Source organism: Trichechus manatus, unplaced genomic scaffold, assembly GCF_000243295.1.
Source record: "Trichechus manatus latirostris isolate Lorelei unplaced genomic scaffold, TriManLat1.0 scaffold00010, whole genome shotgun sequence".
Taxonomy (NCBI): domain Eukaryota; kingdom Metazoa; phylum Chordata; class Mammalia; order Sirenia; family Trichechidae; genus Trichechus; species Trichechus manatus.
In genome coordinates, this window is record NW_004443946.1 from 26,644,679 (window position 1) to 26,660,804 (window position 16,126).

At 41.7% G+C, this 16,126-nt stretch overlaps 1 protein-coding gene across 1 annotated transcript in view; it reads left to right on the forward strand.

The window, feature by feature from the left end:
• The first annotated feature begins 14,397 nt into the window (after positions 1–14,397).
• The window catches only part of PTGR2 (prostaglandin reductase 2), a 26,747-nt gene continuing 25,018 nt past the window's right edge, over positions 14,398–16,126 (forward strand). Inside the window, exon 1 of the mRNA XM_004371025.2 lies at positions 14,398–14,507. The gene's annotated coding sequence lies outside the window, so the exon portion shown is untranslated. The remainder of the gene's footprint in view (positions 14,508–16,126) is intronic.

The window sequence follows — 16,126 nt, forward strand, 5'->3', positions numbered from 1 at the left end:
CAAGTGCTTTAACCACTGCACCACTAGGGCTCCTTATGGTATGACGAGGCCACAATTAACCATTTCCCCATTGATGAACCCTTAGGTTGTTTCCAACTTTTAGCTATTACTAAAATGCTGCATTGAAATCATATAGATGCCTCCTCGTGCATGTAGTCAAAGCTACACTTTTTTACTTTATGGTTTGTGTCTTTTATACCTGTTTAAGAAATCTTCTCCCAAACTCTAAGTTTATAATAATATCTTCCTGCATTTTTTTCTTTTTTTTAATTTTGAATCTCAGGTGATCGGAGTTGAGTTAATCATGTTCATCCTTCATACTCCACACAGTGTGAGAATTTCTCTAGGATATATTTCCAGGAGTGGGACTGCTTGCATTTTCCAAACTGAGGAGAAAGTCTTAAGGCAGAAAAGCTGAGAGACTCCACTGGTGCTGGCACCTGACAGGGAAGTCATCAGGATACAAGGGAGTTGTTGACCACAGCTGCATTTGAAGTCAAGTGGAATGGAGGGGACATGGCCTGGGTTCCAACAGAGTCTACTAGAGCAACCTTGTACAACTGCCCCGTGATATGCACATCCTGGTCTGCTACCTATCTGACCCACTTCTTGCCCTGCACATTGCTATTCATATATTAACTACACCTGCCTGCTCAGTCCTGACCCAGCGGCCCGCTCAGACCTCCCACAGGCCCTGACTTATTCCAGCATTCCTTCTGCCTCCCTGGCCCCAGCCACTGTGCTCACCTCCCTGGCTGGTCTTTAGCAGAACCACCTCTGGAAATTCGTCACTTGCCTCCTGCCCAGCAAATGAACCCCTTTCATTTCTCTCTATTCCTTTTCTCTTCTCTCCCTCCTCTCTTTTTCTTTCTCTCCCTTTTCTCTCTCACTTAAGGAGCCCTGGTGGTGCAGTGGTTAAAGCTATTGACTGCTAACTGAAAGGTCGGCAGTTTGAAACCACCAGCTGCTCTGTGGGAGAAAGACATGGCAGTCTACTTCCACAGAGATTTACAGCCTTGGAAACCCTATGGGGTTGCTAAGAGTCAGAATTGACTTGAAGGCAGAGGGTTTTTTGGGTGTTATCTTCCACTTACATTTTACACCTGCTAGGATTCCCAATAGCATCAGTGAATCACACTCAGATAATTTGCTTACCTGGTCTCATAAAAAACATCTCCATGCAAAAAGCAAGAGCTTTCCTAGGGTGATGACCCAGTGTTCGGAGTCCTGCATCTATAGATACTCAACATCTATAGATACTCAACTGCACTGGGGACTGCCAAACACTTTTTCAAAGTGATTGTACCAATTTATTCTCTCACCAGCAGTGCGTAAGAGTTCTCATTGTTTCACATCCTCTTCATCATTTGATATTGTTAATTATTTTTTATTCTTTTGTAGGTATGTAAAGGTATTTTGGATTCCCTGGGTAGTGTAAATAGTTAACACATTCGTCTGCTAACCAAAGCTTGGAGGTTCAAGTCTACTCAGAGGCCTCCCAGAAGAAAGGCCTGGCAATTTACTTTGGAGAAATCATCCATTGAAAATGCTATGGAGCACAGTTCTACTCTGACACGAATGGGGTCACCATGAGTTGGAGTCGGTAACTGTTTTAAAGGTATCTCATTGCTGTTTTGATTTGCATTAACCTAGTAATTAATGAAGTCAAGTATCTTTTTAACATTTTTGTCCTTTATGAAATGCCTGTTGAAGCCTTTTGCCCATTTTTTCTATCGGGTTGTCTCTCTTTTTCTTATTGATTTATTGGAGTTACATATATATTCTATCAGCTGCCATCAAGTTGGCCCCTGACTCATGGTGACCCCACACACAACACAGCGTTGCCCAGTCCTACACCCATGGTGTGGATTAGACTGTTGTTATTAAGGGTTTTCACTGGCTGATTTTCAGAAGTAGATCACCAGGACTTTCTTGAACCTAGTCCATCTTAGTCTGGAAGTTCCACTGAAACCTGTTCTGCATCCTATCAACACATAAGTCTCCACTGACAAGAGAGTTGGCAGCTGTGCATGAGGTGCACTGGCCAGGAATCGAACCTGGTCTCCTGCATGGAAAGCAAGAATTCTACACTGAACCACCGATGCCCTTTGGGGTTATGTATATATTCTAGATAACTAGAGCTTTGCTGGTTGAAAATATCTTTTCCCACTCGGTGGCTTGTTGCCTGTGTTTTTCTAGGTGTTAGGGAAGGAGGCAGCAGGGATTTGGCATGTCTGAATTCCTTGGCTTACGGTTTGGGTGTCTTGGGGAATTTGCTCAGCCTTCATGGGCAATGGCTGCTCTTTCTGATGCAACTTGGAGTTCCTGGCAACACAACCAAAGGCCCCCGCTCTCCCCGAGAGACAAGCTGCCCAGGAAGCCAGCGAGCCTCCTGTGAGAATGACAATGTGTGTGTCGTGCAGATAGAGTCCGTTGTGTTTTCCTCTCTCCTATTCTCTTCCATTAGCAGAGAAAATGGAGTTTGGGCACTGTATCAACACATAAATAAACTTTTACTTCACACATCGGTGCCAAAAAGAATAAAATGGGAAAGGACTTAGAGGTCAGCCAATTTCTGAAGCCCTTTTCCCTAGCCTAGATTTTACTGTCTAGACAATAACAGCAGATGCTACCTAAGAACTGTGAGGGTGACCATGCCAGGGCAGAGAGAGAAGTCCCCATCTTGCCAGGGAACAATGGGTCACATTACTTGTATCAGCTTTGGAAGCTAACATAAAGAATGTTACTAATGAGCTTGAAGGTCATTAGCAACCCTCCCCACTCCCTAGCCCCAATACCTATCAGAACCTGGGATAGGCTCCAACTGGCTTCCAGAAGAACCGAGGGGTAATTGAGTTGAAGATGTATTATTATTCTATGCTGATTATCTCTGAGGTGTGGTGGTTTCTGAATTTATGGTCAACTTAAATAAATTAATTTTCACATGTGACAGGGATAAAAAATTTTGGAGTATAATTAGTCAGTCTTGCCCCCATCCTTTTCCTTAACCCCAACCTCTTGAGGAAAACTCTTGGTTTGTGTGATATGGAAACCCCACTGCTTGTGAGCCATTGCAGAACTCAGGGATGAGGAGATAGTGTTGAGGGAGAACCCACAGGAGGCTGGATTCTTTGGAGAAACGAAGAAAGATTTAAGCACCCGCCTTAAGGAATGGAACTTTGGGGCTAGAGAACTTGCTGTCTGTTGGATAATGTAACTCCTTCCTCACAACCTCTCTGAGAGATATTTTAGTAAAGGCTTTGTTACTTTCAAGACTTTTTAGAGTCAGATTTGTGTTTCTTTTGACCAGGCTGCAGTGCTGAGGTAGGTCTTAAGGAAGGAAATGAGGGCCCAGATGTATTTGGGTCATACTCATGTGTGTCTCTGTAACTGTATCAGCTGCATCTTATACACAAACAACATTTATCTACTGGTATGACTGTACAGGATGTATATTACTGAAAACCTGGGACTCTTGGGACCCATAGGCACAAGAAGCATGATTCAGCTCTAAAACCAGTGTTCACTCTGACTGGCCATTCACAATTAGACGTTGCAAATATCTCCCCTGTATGCATGTAGATACTTTTCAAAACCTTCCGGCAGGTCTTTAAATTTAACCTTATCAGATTCAGTCCACTTAAGTTGTGTTTTCTCACAAACCGACTTTGAGACAAGGATTTGAGGGTAAGTAGTTTATCTGGAGGAGGCAGTGGTGGTTCAGTGGTAGAATTCTTGATTTCTATACAGGAGACTTGGGTTTGATTCTGGGCCAATACAGCTTATGTGCAGCCACCACATGTCAGTGGAGGCTCGTGTGTTGCTATGATGCTGAACAGGCTTCAGCAGAGCTTCCAGACTAAGACAGACTAGGAAGAAAGGCCTTGTGATCTACTGAAAATCAGACAGTGAAAACCCTATGGATCACAATGGTCAGATCCTGTTGTACATGTGGTCACCATGAGTCAGGGGCCAACTCCATGGCAGCTAACAACAACAACAACAGTTTATTTGGGAAGAATCCCAGGAAGCATGAGTAGGAGCTGGAGGAATTTTGGGCCCAGCTGCTGCATCACACCAACAAGGTGAGCCATCAGGTAGGCAACAACATGTGTGAATCACAGAGGCATCTCGAGCATCATAGCTGCTGCTTCTCTTTGGCCTTCCAAATCTAAATTTTCTCTTGTAGTCAAGCCTAATTCCAACTATACAGGGGCGGGAATTCTGGGAAATATAGTTCCAGCTGAGCTATACCGACAGAGTACAAAACCCACCACAACTCTCCTGATGAATATACGGAGAATATGATTCTTAGTCCACAAACTCAGACACGCAGAACGGCATTTTCTTTGTTTTTCACATCAATTATGTTTCTGCCTCTGAGCCCACTTCAGACAGGCTGGTAAAATATTTAACTTCGGTTATTCCTGGTGCTCTCTACTTTGGGATCCGGCGAAGCTTCCGTGATCTTATCCAATGCCAAGTTGGAGGTGACCTTCTGTCACTGAATCATATGTGACAACTGAAGGTTATAACTGAGGCAAACATTGTCCCCTTCCCAGTAGCCTCTTTAGATCTGGTGACAACCTTTGCTTCCATGCCACACCTGGGACTTGTTAGCAAGGCTGAGGGCCCCTTTTCCTTGCTGGGGTCTTGCCACCTCCCTGGAGACCTGCCAGGAAGCCAAGACTGAAGAGAATCTGCTCTCTTCAACTTTCTTAAAGACACTTCACTGTAAAACTCCTGAAATTTTCCCTGTTTGCTTCCTTCAATTTCTACCACAAACATTCTACATTCTCCTGAGGACCTGGTAAACAAGAACCAAAAAGATTCTTTTTGCCTCTGCCCTTTCATAAACCTCCCTTGAGGTAATAAAGTACATATAAAACTTTCTACTCGAATGAGGAGATGTCCTTCTCCAGGGACTGATCCCTCCTGATAATTTGTCCAAGTATGTGAGATGAAGTCTTGCTATCCTTGCTTCTAAGGAGCATTCTGGCTGTACTTCTTCCAAGACAGATTTGTTCGTTCTTCTGGCAGTCCACGGTATCGTCAATATTCTTCACCAACACCATAATTCAAAGGCAGCAATTCTTCTTCAGTCTTCCTTATTCATTGTCCAGCTTTCACATGCATATGAGGTGAATGAAAACACCACGGCTTGGGTCAGGTGCACCTTAGTCCTTAAAGAGACATCTTTGCTTTTTAACCCTTTAAAGAGGGCTTTTGCAGCAGATTTGCCCAATGCAATGCATCGTTTGCTTCCATGGGCGTTGATTGTGGATACAAGTAAAATGAAATCCCTGACAACTTCAATCTTTTCTCCATTTATCATGATGTTGCTTATTGGTCCAATTGTGAGGATTTCTGTTTTCTTTATGTTGAGGTGTCATCCATACTGAAGGCTGTAGTCTTTGATCTTCATCAATAAGTACTTCAAATTCTCTTCCACTTTCAGCAAGCAAGTTGCTGTCGCAGGTTGCTAATGAGTCTTCCCCCAATCCTGATGCCACATTCTTATTCATATAGCCCAGTTTATCAGATTATTTGCTCAGCATACAGATTGAATATTGTGAAAGAACACAACCCTGACGCACACTTTTTCTGATTTTAAACCATGCAGTATCCCCTTGTTCTGTTCAAATGACTGCCTCTTGGTCTATGTACAGGTTCCTCATGAGCACAATTAAGTATTCTGGAATTCCCATTCTTCCCAATGTTATCCATAATTTGTTATAATCCACACAGTCGAATGCCTTTGCGTAGTCAATAAAACACAGGTAAACATCTTTCTGATAGTCTCTGCTTTCAGCCAAGGTCCATCTGACATCAGCAATGATATCCCGTGTTCTACATTCTCCTCTGAACCTGGCTTGAATTTCTGGCAATTCATTATCGATGTACTGCTGTAACCATTTTTCAATTATCTTCAGCATAATTTTACTTGTGTGTGATATTAATGATATTGTTGGATAATTTCCTCACTCTGTTGGATCACCTTTCTTTGGAATGGGCACAAATACGGATCTTTTCCAGTCAGTTGGCCAGGTAGCTGTCTTCCAAATTTCTTGGCATAGACGAGTGAGCACTTGTAGCGCTGCATCTGTTTGCTGAAACATCTCAGTTGGTATTCCGTCAATTCCTGGAGCCTTGTTTTTCACCAGCGCCTTCAGTGCAGCTTGGACCTCTTGATCATATGCTACCTACTGAAATGGCTGAACGTTAACCAATTTTTTTTGGTACAGTGATTCTGTGTATTCCTTCCATCTTCTTTTGATGCTTCCTGCATCATTTAATATTTTTTCCATATAATCCTTCAATATTGCAACTTGAGGCTTGAATTTTCTTTTTAGTTCTTTCAGCTTGAGAAATGCTGAGTGTGTTCTTCCCCTTTGGTTTTCTAACTGTAGGTCTTTGCACATTTCATTATAATACTTTACTATGTCTTCTTGAGCCACCCTTTGAAATCTTCTGTTCAGCTCTTCTACTTCATCATTTCTTCCTTTCGCTACAGCTACTCAACATTCAAGAGCAAGTTTCAGAGTCTCTTCTGACATCCGTTTTGGTCTTTCCTTTCTCTTTAGTGATCTCTTGCTTTCTTCGTATATGATATCCTTGATGTCATTCCACAACTCATCTGGTCTTCGGTCATTAGTGTTAATGAGTCAAATATATTCTTGAGATGGTCTCTAAATTCAGGTGGAATATTCTCAAGGTCATGCTTTGGCTCTCATGGACTTATTCTAATTTTCTTCAGCTTCAACTTGAACTTGCACATGAGCAATGGACAGTCTGTTCCACAGTTGGCCCCTAGCCTTGTTCTGACTGATGCTATTGAACTTTTCCAACGTTTCTTTCCATAGATGTAGTCAATTTGATTCCTGTGTTGCTGTGATGCTGGAAGCTATACCACTGTTATTTCAAATATCAGCATGGTCACCCATGGTGGACAGGTTTCAGCTGAGCTTCCAGATTAAGACAGACTAGGAAGAAGGATCTGGTGGTCTACTTCCAAAAAAATTAGCCAGTGAAAACCTTGTCCCTACACATCTGTCAGTTTGTTGTACTGTGGTGGCTTTTGTGTACCTATTAGGAGTTAGTCCTAATTTCCTCATTCTCCCATCCCTGGCAACCATTACACATTTAATATAAATGGAATCATACAATATGTGGCCCTTTCTATTTGGCTTCTTTCACTTAGCATAAGGTTTTCAAAGTTCATCCACGGTGTAGCATGTATCAGTACTTCATTCCTGTTTATGGATAAATAATACTCCATTGTATGGATATCTTGGAAACCCTGGTGGTGTAGTGGTTAAGAGCTATGGCTGCTAATCAAAAGGCTGGCAGTTTGAATCCACCAGGCACTCCTTGGAAATTCTATGGGGCAGTTCTACGCTGTCCTATCTTGTTTATCCATTCATAAGTTTATGGACATTTGGGTGATTTCCAGTTTTTCAATATTATGAATAATGCTGCTGTGAACATTCATGTACAAGTTTTTGTGTGAACATATGCTTTCAAGTCTCTCAGATGTATAACTAAGAGTGGAATTGCTGAGTCATATACTTTGAGGGGAGCCCTGGTAGTACCGTGGTTAAGAATTCAGCTGCTAACCAAACGGTTGGCAATTCAAATCCACCAACAATTCCTTGGAAACCTTACGGGGCAGTTCTACTCTGCATACATGGGGTTGCCATGAGTCGGAACTGACTTGACGGCAACTAATAACAAATAGATGATGCTGGGCCTCCCTTCTCCTGGGTTCTCACAAACTGTGGAAATAGAAAAGGAAAATGCAAACAACAGTACTTAAGGCTATTCCTACAGCACATGTCTTTTCTCTGGAGGTCTCTCCTATAAGCAATAATTCAACCCAACTCCTATTTTAAGATTCTTGTGAAATGACAAGATCACAAGGGAGCATGTTATTACTGTAATAATATGTACTTCATTTTCCCATCACTGAAGGAGAAGACTCTCTAGGGAGTGGAATTCAACACTCAATTTAACCTTAGCGCTGCATAATAATTCACGTTGAAATATAAAACATCCAGATAAAATGAAATGGGCCATGATAATAGTATAGTCTTTCAATTATGGTCCTCATTTCATGAGGATTACAAACTCTTTCCTAACTGTTAATTAAGATTCTCAATACTTCTGGTAGTAAATACATAGACAGTCACTTTGTAAATGGGAAAATTGCGACAAGAGAAGCTCTGTGACTGACCCAGAGATTAACGAGAAGTCACATAGAGGGGGCTCCTGTCCTTAACTGTTTATCTAACACCTTACAAACTCCAACCACAGAGCTTGGAAACTTAACCGAGATATACTTCATTAAATTTACAAATAATTGTTGCACTCCTTATCTATGTCAGAGATTGTGCATTCCACTGGGGATTATAAAATGCAATCTCTTTGCTCAAAAAACTCAAGTGAAGTAGTACGAGAAAATATGCAAATAATTGTTAAACAGGGCAACACTATAATTATACAGTACGAAGAGGTGGCACAGAGAAAGGAACTCTTCCCTAGGAGAGGTCAGGGAAGGCTTCCCTGAAATAGAATCTCTAATATGGTATTGGAGCCCTGGTGGCACAGTGGTTAAGAGCTCAGTTGCTAACCAAAAGCTCAGTAGTTCAAATCCACCAGCCGATCCTTAGAAATTGTATGGGTCAGTTCTACTCTGTCCTATAGGGTCGCTATGAGTCAGAAGCAACTCGACGGCAACAGGTTTGGTTTTTGGTTTAATATGGTATTGGAAGAAAGAACGGGAGCTGACTTCCAGTAAGCATGGGCAGAGTAAATATAGCAATTACCTCTGCTTCCTCCTGAAACTCCGCTAAAATGACCATAAATACAAGACATAAGCCCACAAGAACAAAAATAACAGGGGAAAAAAAATTGAAATCTGGAAGGCAAAAGAACAAATGGTAACTGACACAGGAGTTCCCAAGAAACCTGAATCTTAAACAGGAAGAGAGGAAAAAGCCAAGAAGCACCCATTTGTATCACAGAACCCCCCAGATGATGCCTGAACTAGTGCTACCAAGCCTCTAAAAGTCAGAGGAGAGTTACTCAAAAGTCTACAAGTAGGGGTCAGACTCAGTGGCAGCTAGCAACAACAACAGACTCCTCCAGATCCACTCCCTCGCATTCTAAGCAGTGGAGTGACTTCCTGTTCTCCAACCCTGCAAAAGACTGGGGGGCTATTCTCTAGAGATGATAAAACTGTAGGTGTCTTGCCTGGGGGAGATGGGAGTTTATTACCAAAAATAAAAGGATTATATGGAAGTTTACATACTCAATGTTTATACCCCTAGCCCATTCCCCTAGAATACTGGCATCCAGCTTATATCCTCCAGGCGGAAGAACAGAAGTGTCTTTTCTGAGACCAAATGAAAAAGAACAGAAGATAATGACATCAAGAATTCTCCCAAGAAATAGCTTAGCTAGGTTACCACACCATATATTAAAAACTGGTATTTTATGATTTCTGAATCCTTTTTTTTTTTCTTGTATTATACAAAATAAATGTCAAAAAATAGTACTGTCATTTTACCTGCTATTGCAATCACCAGCCACCATGCCACTGAAATTCTGTCACCAAAGTCACCAACTATTTCCCTGTGGCTAAATGATACAAAAGTCATAACTCAGTTCTCATCTTCCTTGGCCTTTTGGTAGCCTTGGATCCTGTTGACTTTGTCCTGTTTTTTTGAAGCAATCTCTCCCCTTGACTTCCATGACATTCTGTTGCCTTGGTTTTCCTCCCACCTCTCCAGTCATTATTTCTTTGCTTCTTGCAGTCTTCTTGCTCTACCCATTCCCTAAACATTGGGTTCTTCAGGGCTTTGTCTTGGGCTCTCTTGGGCTCTATTCCTATACTTCTCTCTATTCTTCTTTCTGAATGATCTCATCTTGTCCCATGGATCCTGACTCTGCAACCTTTATCTCTAGTCTGGTTAGCTGTCTAGGCCTCCAGACAGACTCATACCCTCTGCCCATTGGTTTTCTCAACTTCAATCTATTTATTATTAAATCCTATTGATTATAACTCCTAAACATGCCATGAATCTGTGCTTTTCTCTCCATTGCCACTACCATTACCTTTATCCAGGTCACCATTATCTTTTGCTGAGACTCCCTGCCTCCAGTCCTGCCCATGTAAAATCCATTCTCCTTATTGCAGCCAGAACTTTAAAATGCAAATATAATCAGGTCCAACTCTCTTTAAAGCAAAACAACAACAAACTTAATAGATCCTCATTGTTAGAATAAAATTAAAATCTCTGAACATAGCTCACAAGGCTCTGTATGATCTGGTCCCTTCTCACCTCTTCTGTCTCATCCCTTTCCACTCTCTCCCCTCAAACTCCTTGCTTCAGCCATACTAAACTTTTTTAAGTTCCTTGAACATGCCTTGCTTTCTCTTCTCTCCAGACTTTAATATGTGATGTTTCCACAGACTAGACTGATTCCCATCCATACCCTGTTCTGCTCCCCAGCCCCACATCTGGCCTAATTTGGCCTAAGATCTTTTAGATTTCAGTTTAGATATCACTTCCTCTAGGAAGTCTTTCCTGATCCCCCACTGAGGGGTACGTTTTTCTCCTAAATGCTCCCATAACATCTTGTACTTCCCCTACTGTAGCCCTGGCAACACTGTATTGTAACTGTCTGATTACTTGTCTGTAGTTCCCACTAGACTAAACTTGGTGAATGGAGGGACTCTGTCTGCCTTGTTCACCATCGTATACTGAAGTGCCTGACCTATAATTGGGAATAAATAATTTGCTCAATGAATAAATGAATGAATGAAGTATTCATTGCCAATCTCATTTATTTCGGTACTTACCATCTACTGCATATAGTGTTACTTCTCTATCTTCCCAGCTGGATTGTAAGTTTCTGTGGGTCAGTGTTTCCAACTTACATTTCTATGACATACCACGTAGCACCTACCATGGTGTTAAGCACACAATAGGTATCCATTCGTTGATTAATTTAACAAGTATTTATTATGTATTTACAATGTTAAAGACAAATGTGGGGCTGGAGGAGGGTTAGAGACCCAGAAGCTGGGTAATGGGCCTGATTTAAACCCCCTAAATACTTCAATTTTTCATATCACTTAGTGCGTGTAGATATGGCTTTAATCACAGAGAACGCCTTATGTAAAGGGATATTTGTTATATTGCTAGTTGCTAGGGGAGCAAGGAATTAAGGTTTAAAAATAGATTTTTGAAAGCTTCTAACATGGAAGAGCAAAAAAGAAGAAAGCAGGAGAGACATAATAGGGCTAAATAATCCCAAGGGACCAGCGTCTATGGCCAGGGAGTAGCTGTTTCATACATTGTGCAGTGCATGTGGTTTGGCAGAGATCAGATGAACGAGTACTCCTCTCTCCTGTTATACGATAATTTCTTTTTCTAAAATAAAATTATGACTCTTACACAAATATAAAATTAACATGTATCAAATATTTTATTTAACTTATTAATTAATGAGGGAACCAGTAAGATATTAACAACTGGTTCAAAGGATAATCCAAAGAGATGGCATCCAAGGAGACCAGGCCCTGCAATCCCATAAGCAGCAACCACCAGCATTTTCTCTGTACTTCCATGAACTTGGCTTGGACGGTTGGGCCACAGTGGGATTGGAAGGGTTAGGCCACATACCTCCAGTTAAAACCTGATAAACTTCCTAGACCCCTAGCTGTAAAATGTGGAGGTTAAACTAACTAAAGTAAGGCCCCTCCTGCCTCTGATATTTTATGAATATAAGAACCCAGATTCAAAATGGGTGGTATATCAGAGGTTTCAAATTTAGTTCCACTCTTCTATTCACCTTCCCATCCCACATACCCACTCCCTAGTCTGTTGTCTTTATTCTGCAAAAGTGGTTGAAGTGGGCTGAAAAGGAGTAATATCTTGTTTTTCCCCTCTGTTATTAAAGCAAAAGAAACTGCCATGGAGAAAAAGGCTAAAGGCAATAAACCTTAGCATCGGTATCTTTCTGAGAGCTTTTAAAAAACAATACACTATCACCTCCACCCACAGTTTTTTTTTTTTCCTTCTTTTTATTTTTTTACTGTGCTTTAAGTGAAAGTTTACAATTCAAGTTAGTTTCTCATACAAAAATTTATACACACATTGTTATGTGAACCTAGTTGCTCTCCCTATAATATGACAGCACGCTCTTCCTTTCCGCCTCATATTTCCTGTGTCCATTCAACCAGCTCCTGACCCTCTCTACCTTCTCATCTCCCCTCCAGACAGGAGCTGCACATTTAGTCTCATGTATCTACTTGAGCTAAGAAGCACACTCTTCATGAGTATCATTTTATGTCTTATAGTCCAGTCTAATCTTTGTCTGAAGAGTTGGCCTCGGGAATGAGAACCAAAGAAATCTTAATTAAAGCACAGACTTCTCTTCCACCTTTCCCTTTACATAAATGCTTTTACTTGGCTAGCTGTTCAAAAAGATAATCAGAAAAAACGAGATAGCAAAAATCATTCTAAATAGTGATTCAGTGGAAGCAATTCCTCTAAAATTAGGAAAAGACAAGCATGTACACTGTCATATGTTTAACATTGTTCTGGAGAGCCTAGCCAGTACCGGGGACAGGAATAGAAATAAAAGATATAAGAAAACAAAGGGAATAAATAAAACTTTTTTTTTTTGCAGATGATTTAATTGTCTATGCAGGAAACTCAAGACAATCTATAAATGATAGAATCAATAAGAGTTTAGCAAGGTGATTGTGCACAACCAATATTATTCCCCTTCACCAAACACACAAAAAAAATTACTCACCCTCTTCTCTAAAGGAGACGTCTGCAACGAGACAACAACTTAGTCCACTCTCTGTGACAGTCTCTCCTCTAGATAAATCTCTATGAAGTTTTGAAGTAGTGCCTCATCACTCTGCAACCTACAAGCCAAATGAGTAATTTAACTCCATGTCCTCACCTCCCAGGACACCCAATTGACAATGGTGGAGCAAAAAAACTGAACATCCACAAAAAAAAAAAAAAATCCCATCTAGAAAAGGAAAAAGGAGAAGGACCATACAAGGGTAACCTGGCCAGAGAATATTGCTTCAAAAGGAAAAGATAACTTTTGGGGTTAGCAAGTTTCACCAATAGCCATTTGCGGACTCACTTTTCTGGAAATGGAATGCAATCCTTGGCCAATCTTACATAAATGATAGTTATCCTTATTGCTAGAGCAAACTTACAGGCAGAGATGAAAACGTACCTCTAAATCCTCCGATCATTTCTTTAAATTCTGGAAATGGGAATTTATTCTGGGGAGAAAATCACACTTGTTACAAGGCATTCACAAGTCCTAGGATCAAGAGAGCCAAAATTAATTTAGTATTGCAGGGTTTCTTTTCTGCTCTGAAAGACTGTTTAAGATCAAGTTCCAGACTACATTTTATGTGATTACTTTTAGTCTGATTGAGCATTTTCTTTTTCATCAGTTGGTTCAAATTATTACAATAGGTTATTGAAGGTCTACCTGTTCAAGACAGATAAAAGAGATAAGGCTCTGCCTCACAGAGTTGGCAAACTTGTGTAATTCTCCTGGTCTTTTCCTGAAAGTTTCCCAAAGGAGTCTAAATGTTCAGAGATAACCCTTACAGAAGCTCCAACCTGTCTGATGATTCCCACCTCCTTACTTGCCATGCCAATAATCTTTCAGTTAGCCCTTACCGTGATTTGTGCTGAGCTCTTAGCTCTGACATAAATAGATTGTAAATAGCAATTCTTATACCTGCGGAAATTCAACGGTCTCTCTTAGGGATTGAAGTCACGGAGGGTCCAAAGATGTCCTAAGAATAAATCTTGCGTAATTCAGCACAGCACAAAGGAGGCAATTAATAATTAATGAAATTGAGAAATCAGCCCATATTGGGTAATCCCTCCTTTTTAGGAATTTGGGATTGTTAAAGAAAATCCTGAGCCCCTTCGAAACACGAGGGAAAGTGCCCTGGGCCCACACTGCCACTAACTGAGCCTGTTTCCCTATCTATAAGATGAAAAATGACGGTCCCTGTGATTTTTAGTTTCATGTCACAGTTTTCCCAATCTGGGCCTCGGAGAGAAGTCCATAAAAAGAATAAAATTCTATCGAGGAATGCTAGAAGTGAACCCAGTGGACAAAGGTGAACGATAAGCTCTTTGGGTCCTAGCAGCAGGGCGGCCATAGGGCACCAATCCTTGCTTTATTCATGCACTTTGCCCAGCCGAATGACTAGCTTTTGAAGCTCTGCGCTCCCCCCGTCTCTCGTGGGAACGTTGTGAGCCCAGACGTTGTCCCTCAACTTTAAAGTCCCGCCCCTGGATGGAGAGAGGCCAAAGAGCAGAGGCGTAGTTCTGCGCCTGCGTCCTGCGGTCGGCGGGGAGCGGTCGTGCGAAGAGCTGGGGTCGTGAGGCGAGTCCCGCGCAGCCTAGCAAGCCGCGGGAGGTTACCCTTTTTGTTCAGCCGCGGTGAGTGAGGCGTGAAAGGCCGCCGACCGGGGGCGCTGGTGCTGGGGTACCGAAGCCGTTTGCGTGGTGAGGAAGGACTGTAGGAAGCCAGTGTGACCTCCAGGCTTCCTTCGGGAGCTACAAGGGACGTTGGCGTTATTGCTTAGGATACTAGGTTAGGAAATGCTCGAGGAGAAGCAGGGGTGTGTGTGTGTGTGTGTGTGTGTTTTGAATTGTTGGGAGTGAGCAGCCTCAGGTTTGGACATGTTCCGTTTGAGATGCCTCTGGTACGTTTTCTTAACACATTTAGTGGGCCCCTGCTGTGTGCCAAGAGTCCGTGGGTGGTGCAAATCGTTAAGCAATGCCCTAGGGTAGAATCCCCACAGAATTGTAGTAAAGCAAAAAGAAATTTTATTTGGCATATGTTCAAGGAGGCAAAAGTGGGAAACAGACAAGCATGCTGCCAGAGCTCTGTCTGCCGGAGTCTAAAGAATGTTATAGAATCATCAGTATGTATATTAACATTACGAATGAGTAAAATCATTAAAAGTTTCAGCTTTTCACAGATTGGCTAAAAACTGCTAAATCGCCATGATTCTCCACTTTGAATTGTCTTTTTTAATAATCATTGGCACAAGTTTCAGTAAGGACAGTCAGGAGGTTCTTCACTGGTCCAACAAATCTTACTATTTTCTAAATGCTGATAGAAAAAGATAAGACAGACTCTTTGTGCTCTAAGTATTTGTTTATGTAAAAGGTTCCCTAAAAGATGTTTTCCAAGATTGTCCTAGCTGTTGTTTTTATACCTCAAGACCCAGTTGATGTGTTCTTGTGAGTCCAGCTTCAGCAAGGTCACGTTCTTTGTACCCAAGAACAGGGAATAATGGCTCCAATATCAGCTCCTAAGTCAGCACTTGGCTACTAACCTAAGGGTTGGCAGTTGGAATCCACCCAGAGGTGCCTTGGAATAAGGGCCTGGTGATCTACTTCTGAAAGATCACAGCCATAGAAAACCCAGTGAAGCATAGTTCTACTCTGAAACATGAAGTGTGCTGGAACTCACTCATGCAACTGGTTTGGTTTTTGGTTTACTATGTGCTGTCGGTACTATGTACTGATGGTACTGAAGGAAGAGGTCCAAGCTGCACTGAAGGCATTGGTGAAAAACAAGGTTCCAGGAATTCACGGGATACCAATTGAGATGTTTCAGCAAAGGAATGCAGTGCTGGAAGTGCTCACTCAAGAAATTTGGAAGACAGCTACCTGGCCAACCGACTGGAAGAGATCCATATTTGTACCCATTACAAAGAAAGGTGATCCAACAGAATGTGGAAATTATTGAACAATACCATTAATATCACACACAAGTAAAATTTTGCTGAAGATCATTCAAAAGCAGTTGCAGCAGTACATCGACAGGGAACTGCCAGAAATTCAAGCCACATTCAGAAGAGGACGTGGAACCAGGGATATCATTACTGATGTCAGATGGCTCCTGGCTGAGAGCAGAGAATACCAGAAAGATGTTTACCTGTGTTTTATTGACTGTGCAAAGACATTCGAGTGTGTGGATCATAACAAATCATGGGTAACATTGCAAAGAATGGGAATTCCAGAACACTTAATTGTGCTCATGAGGA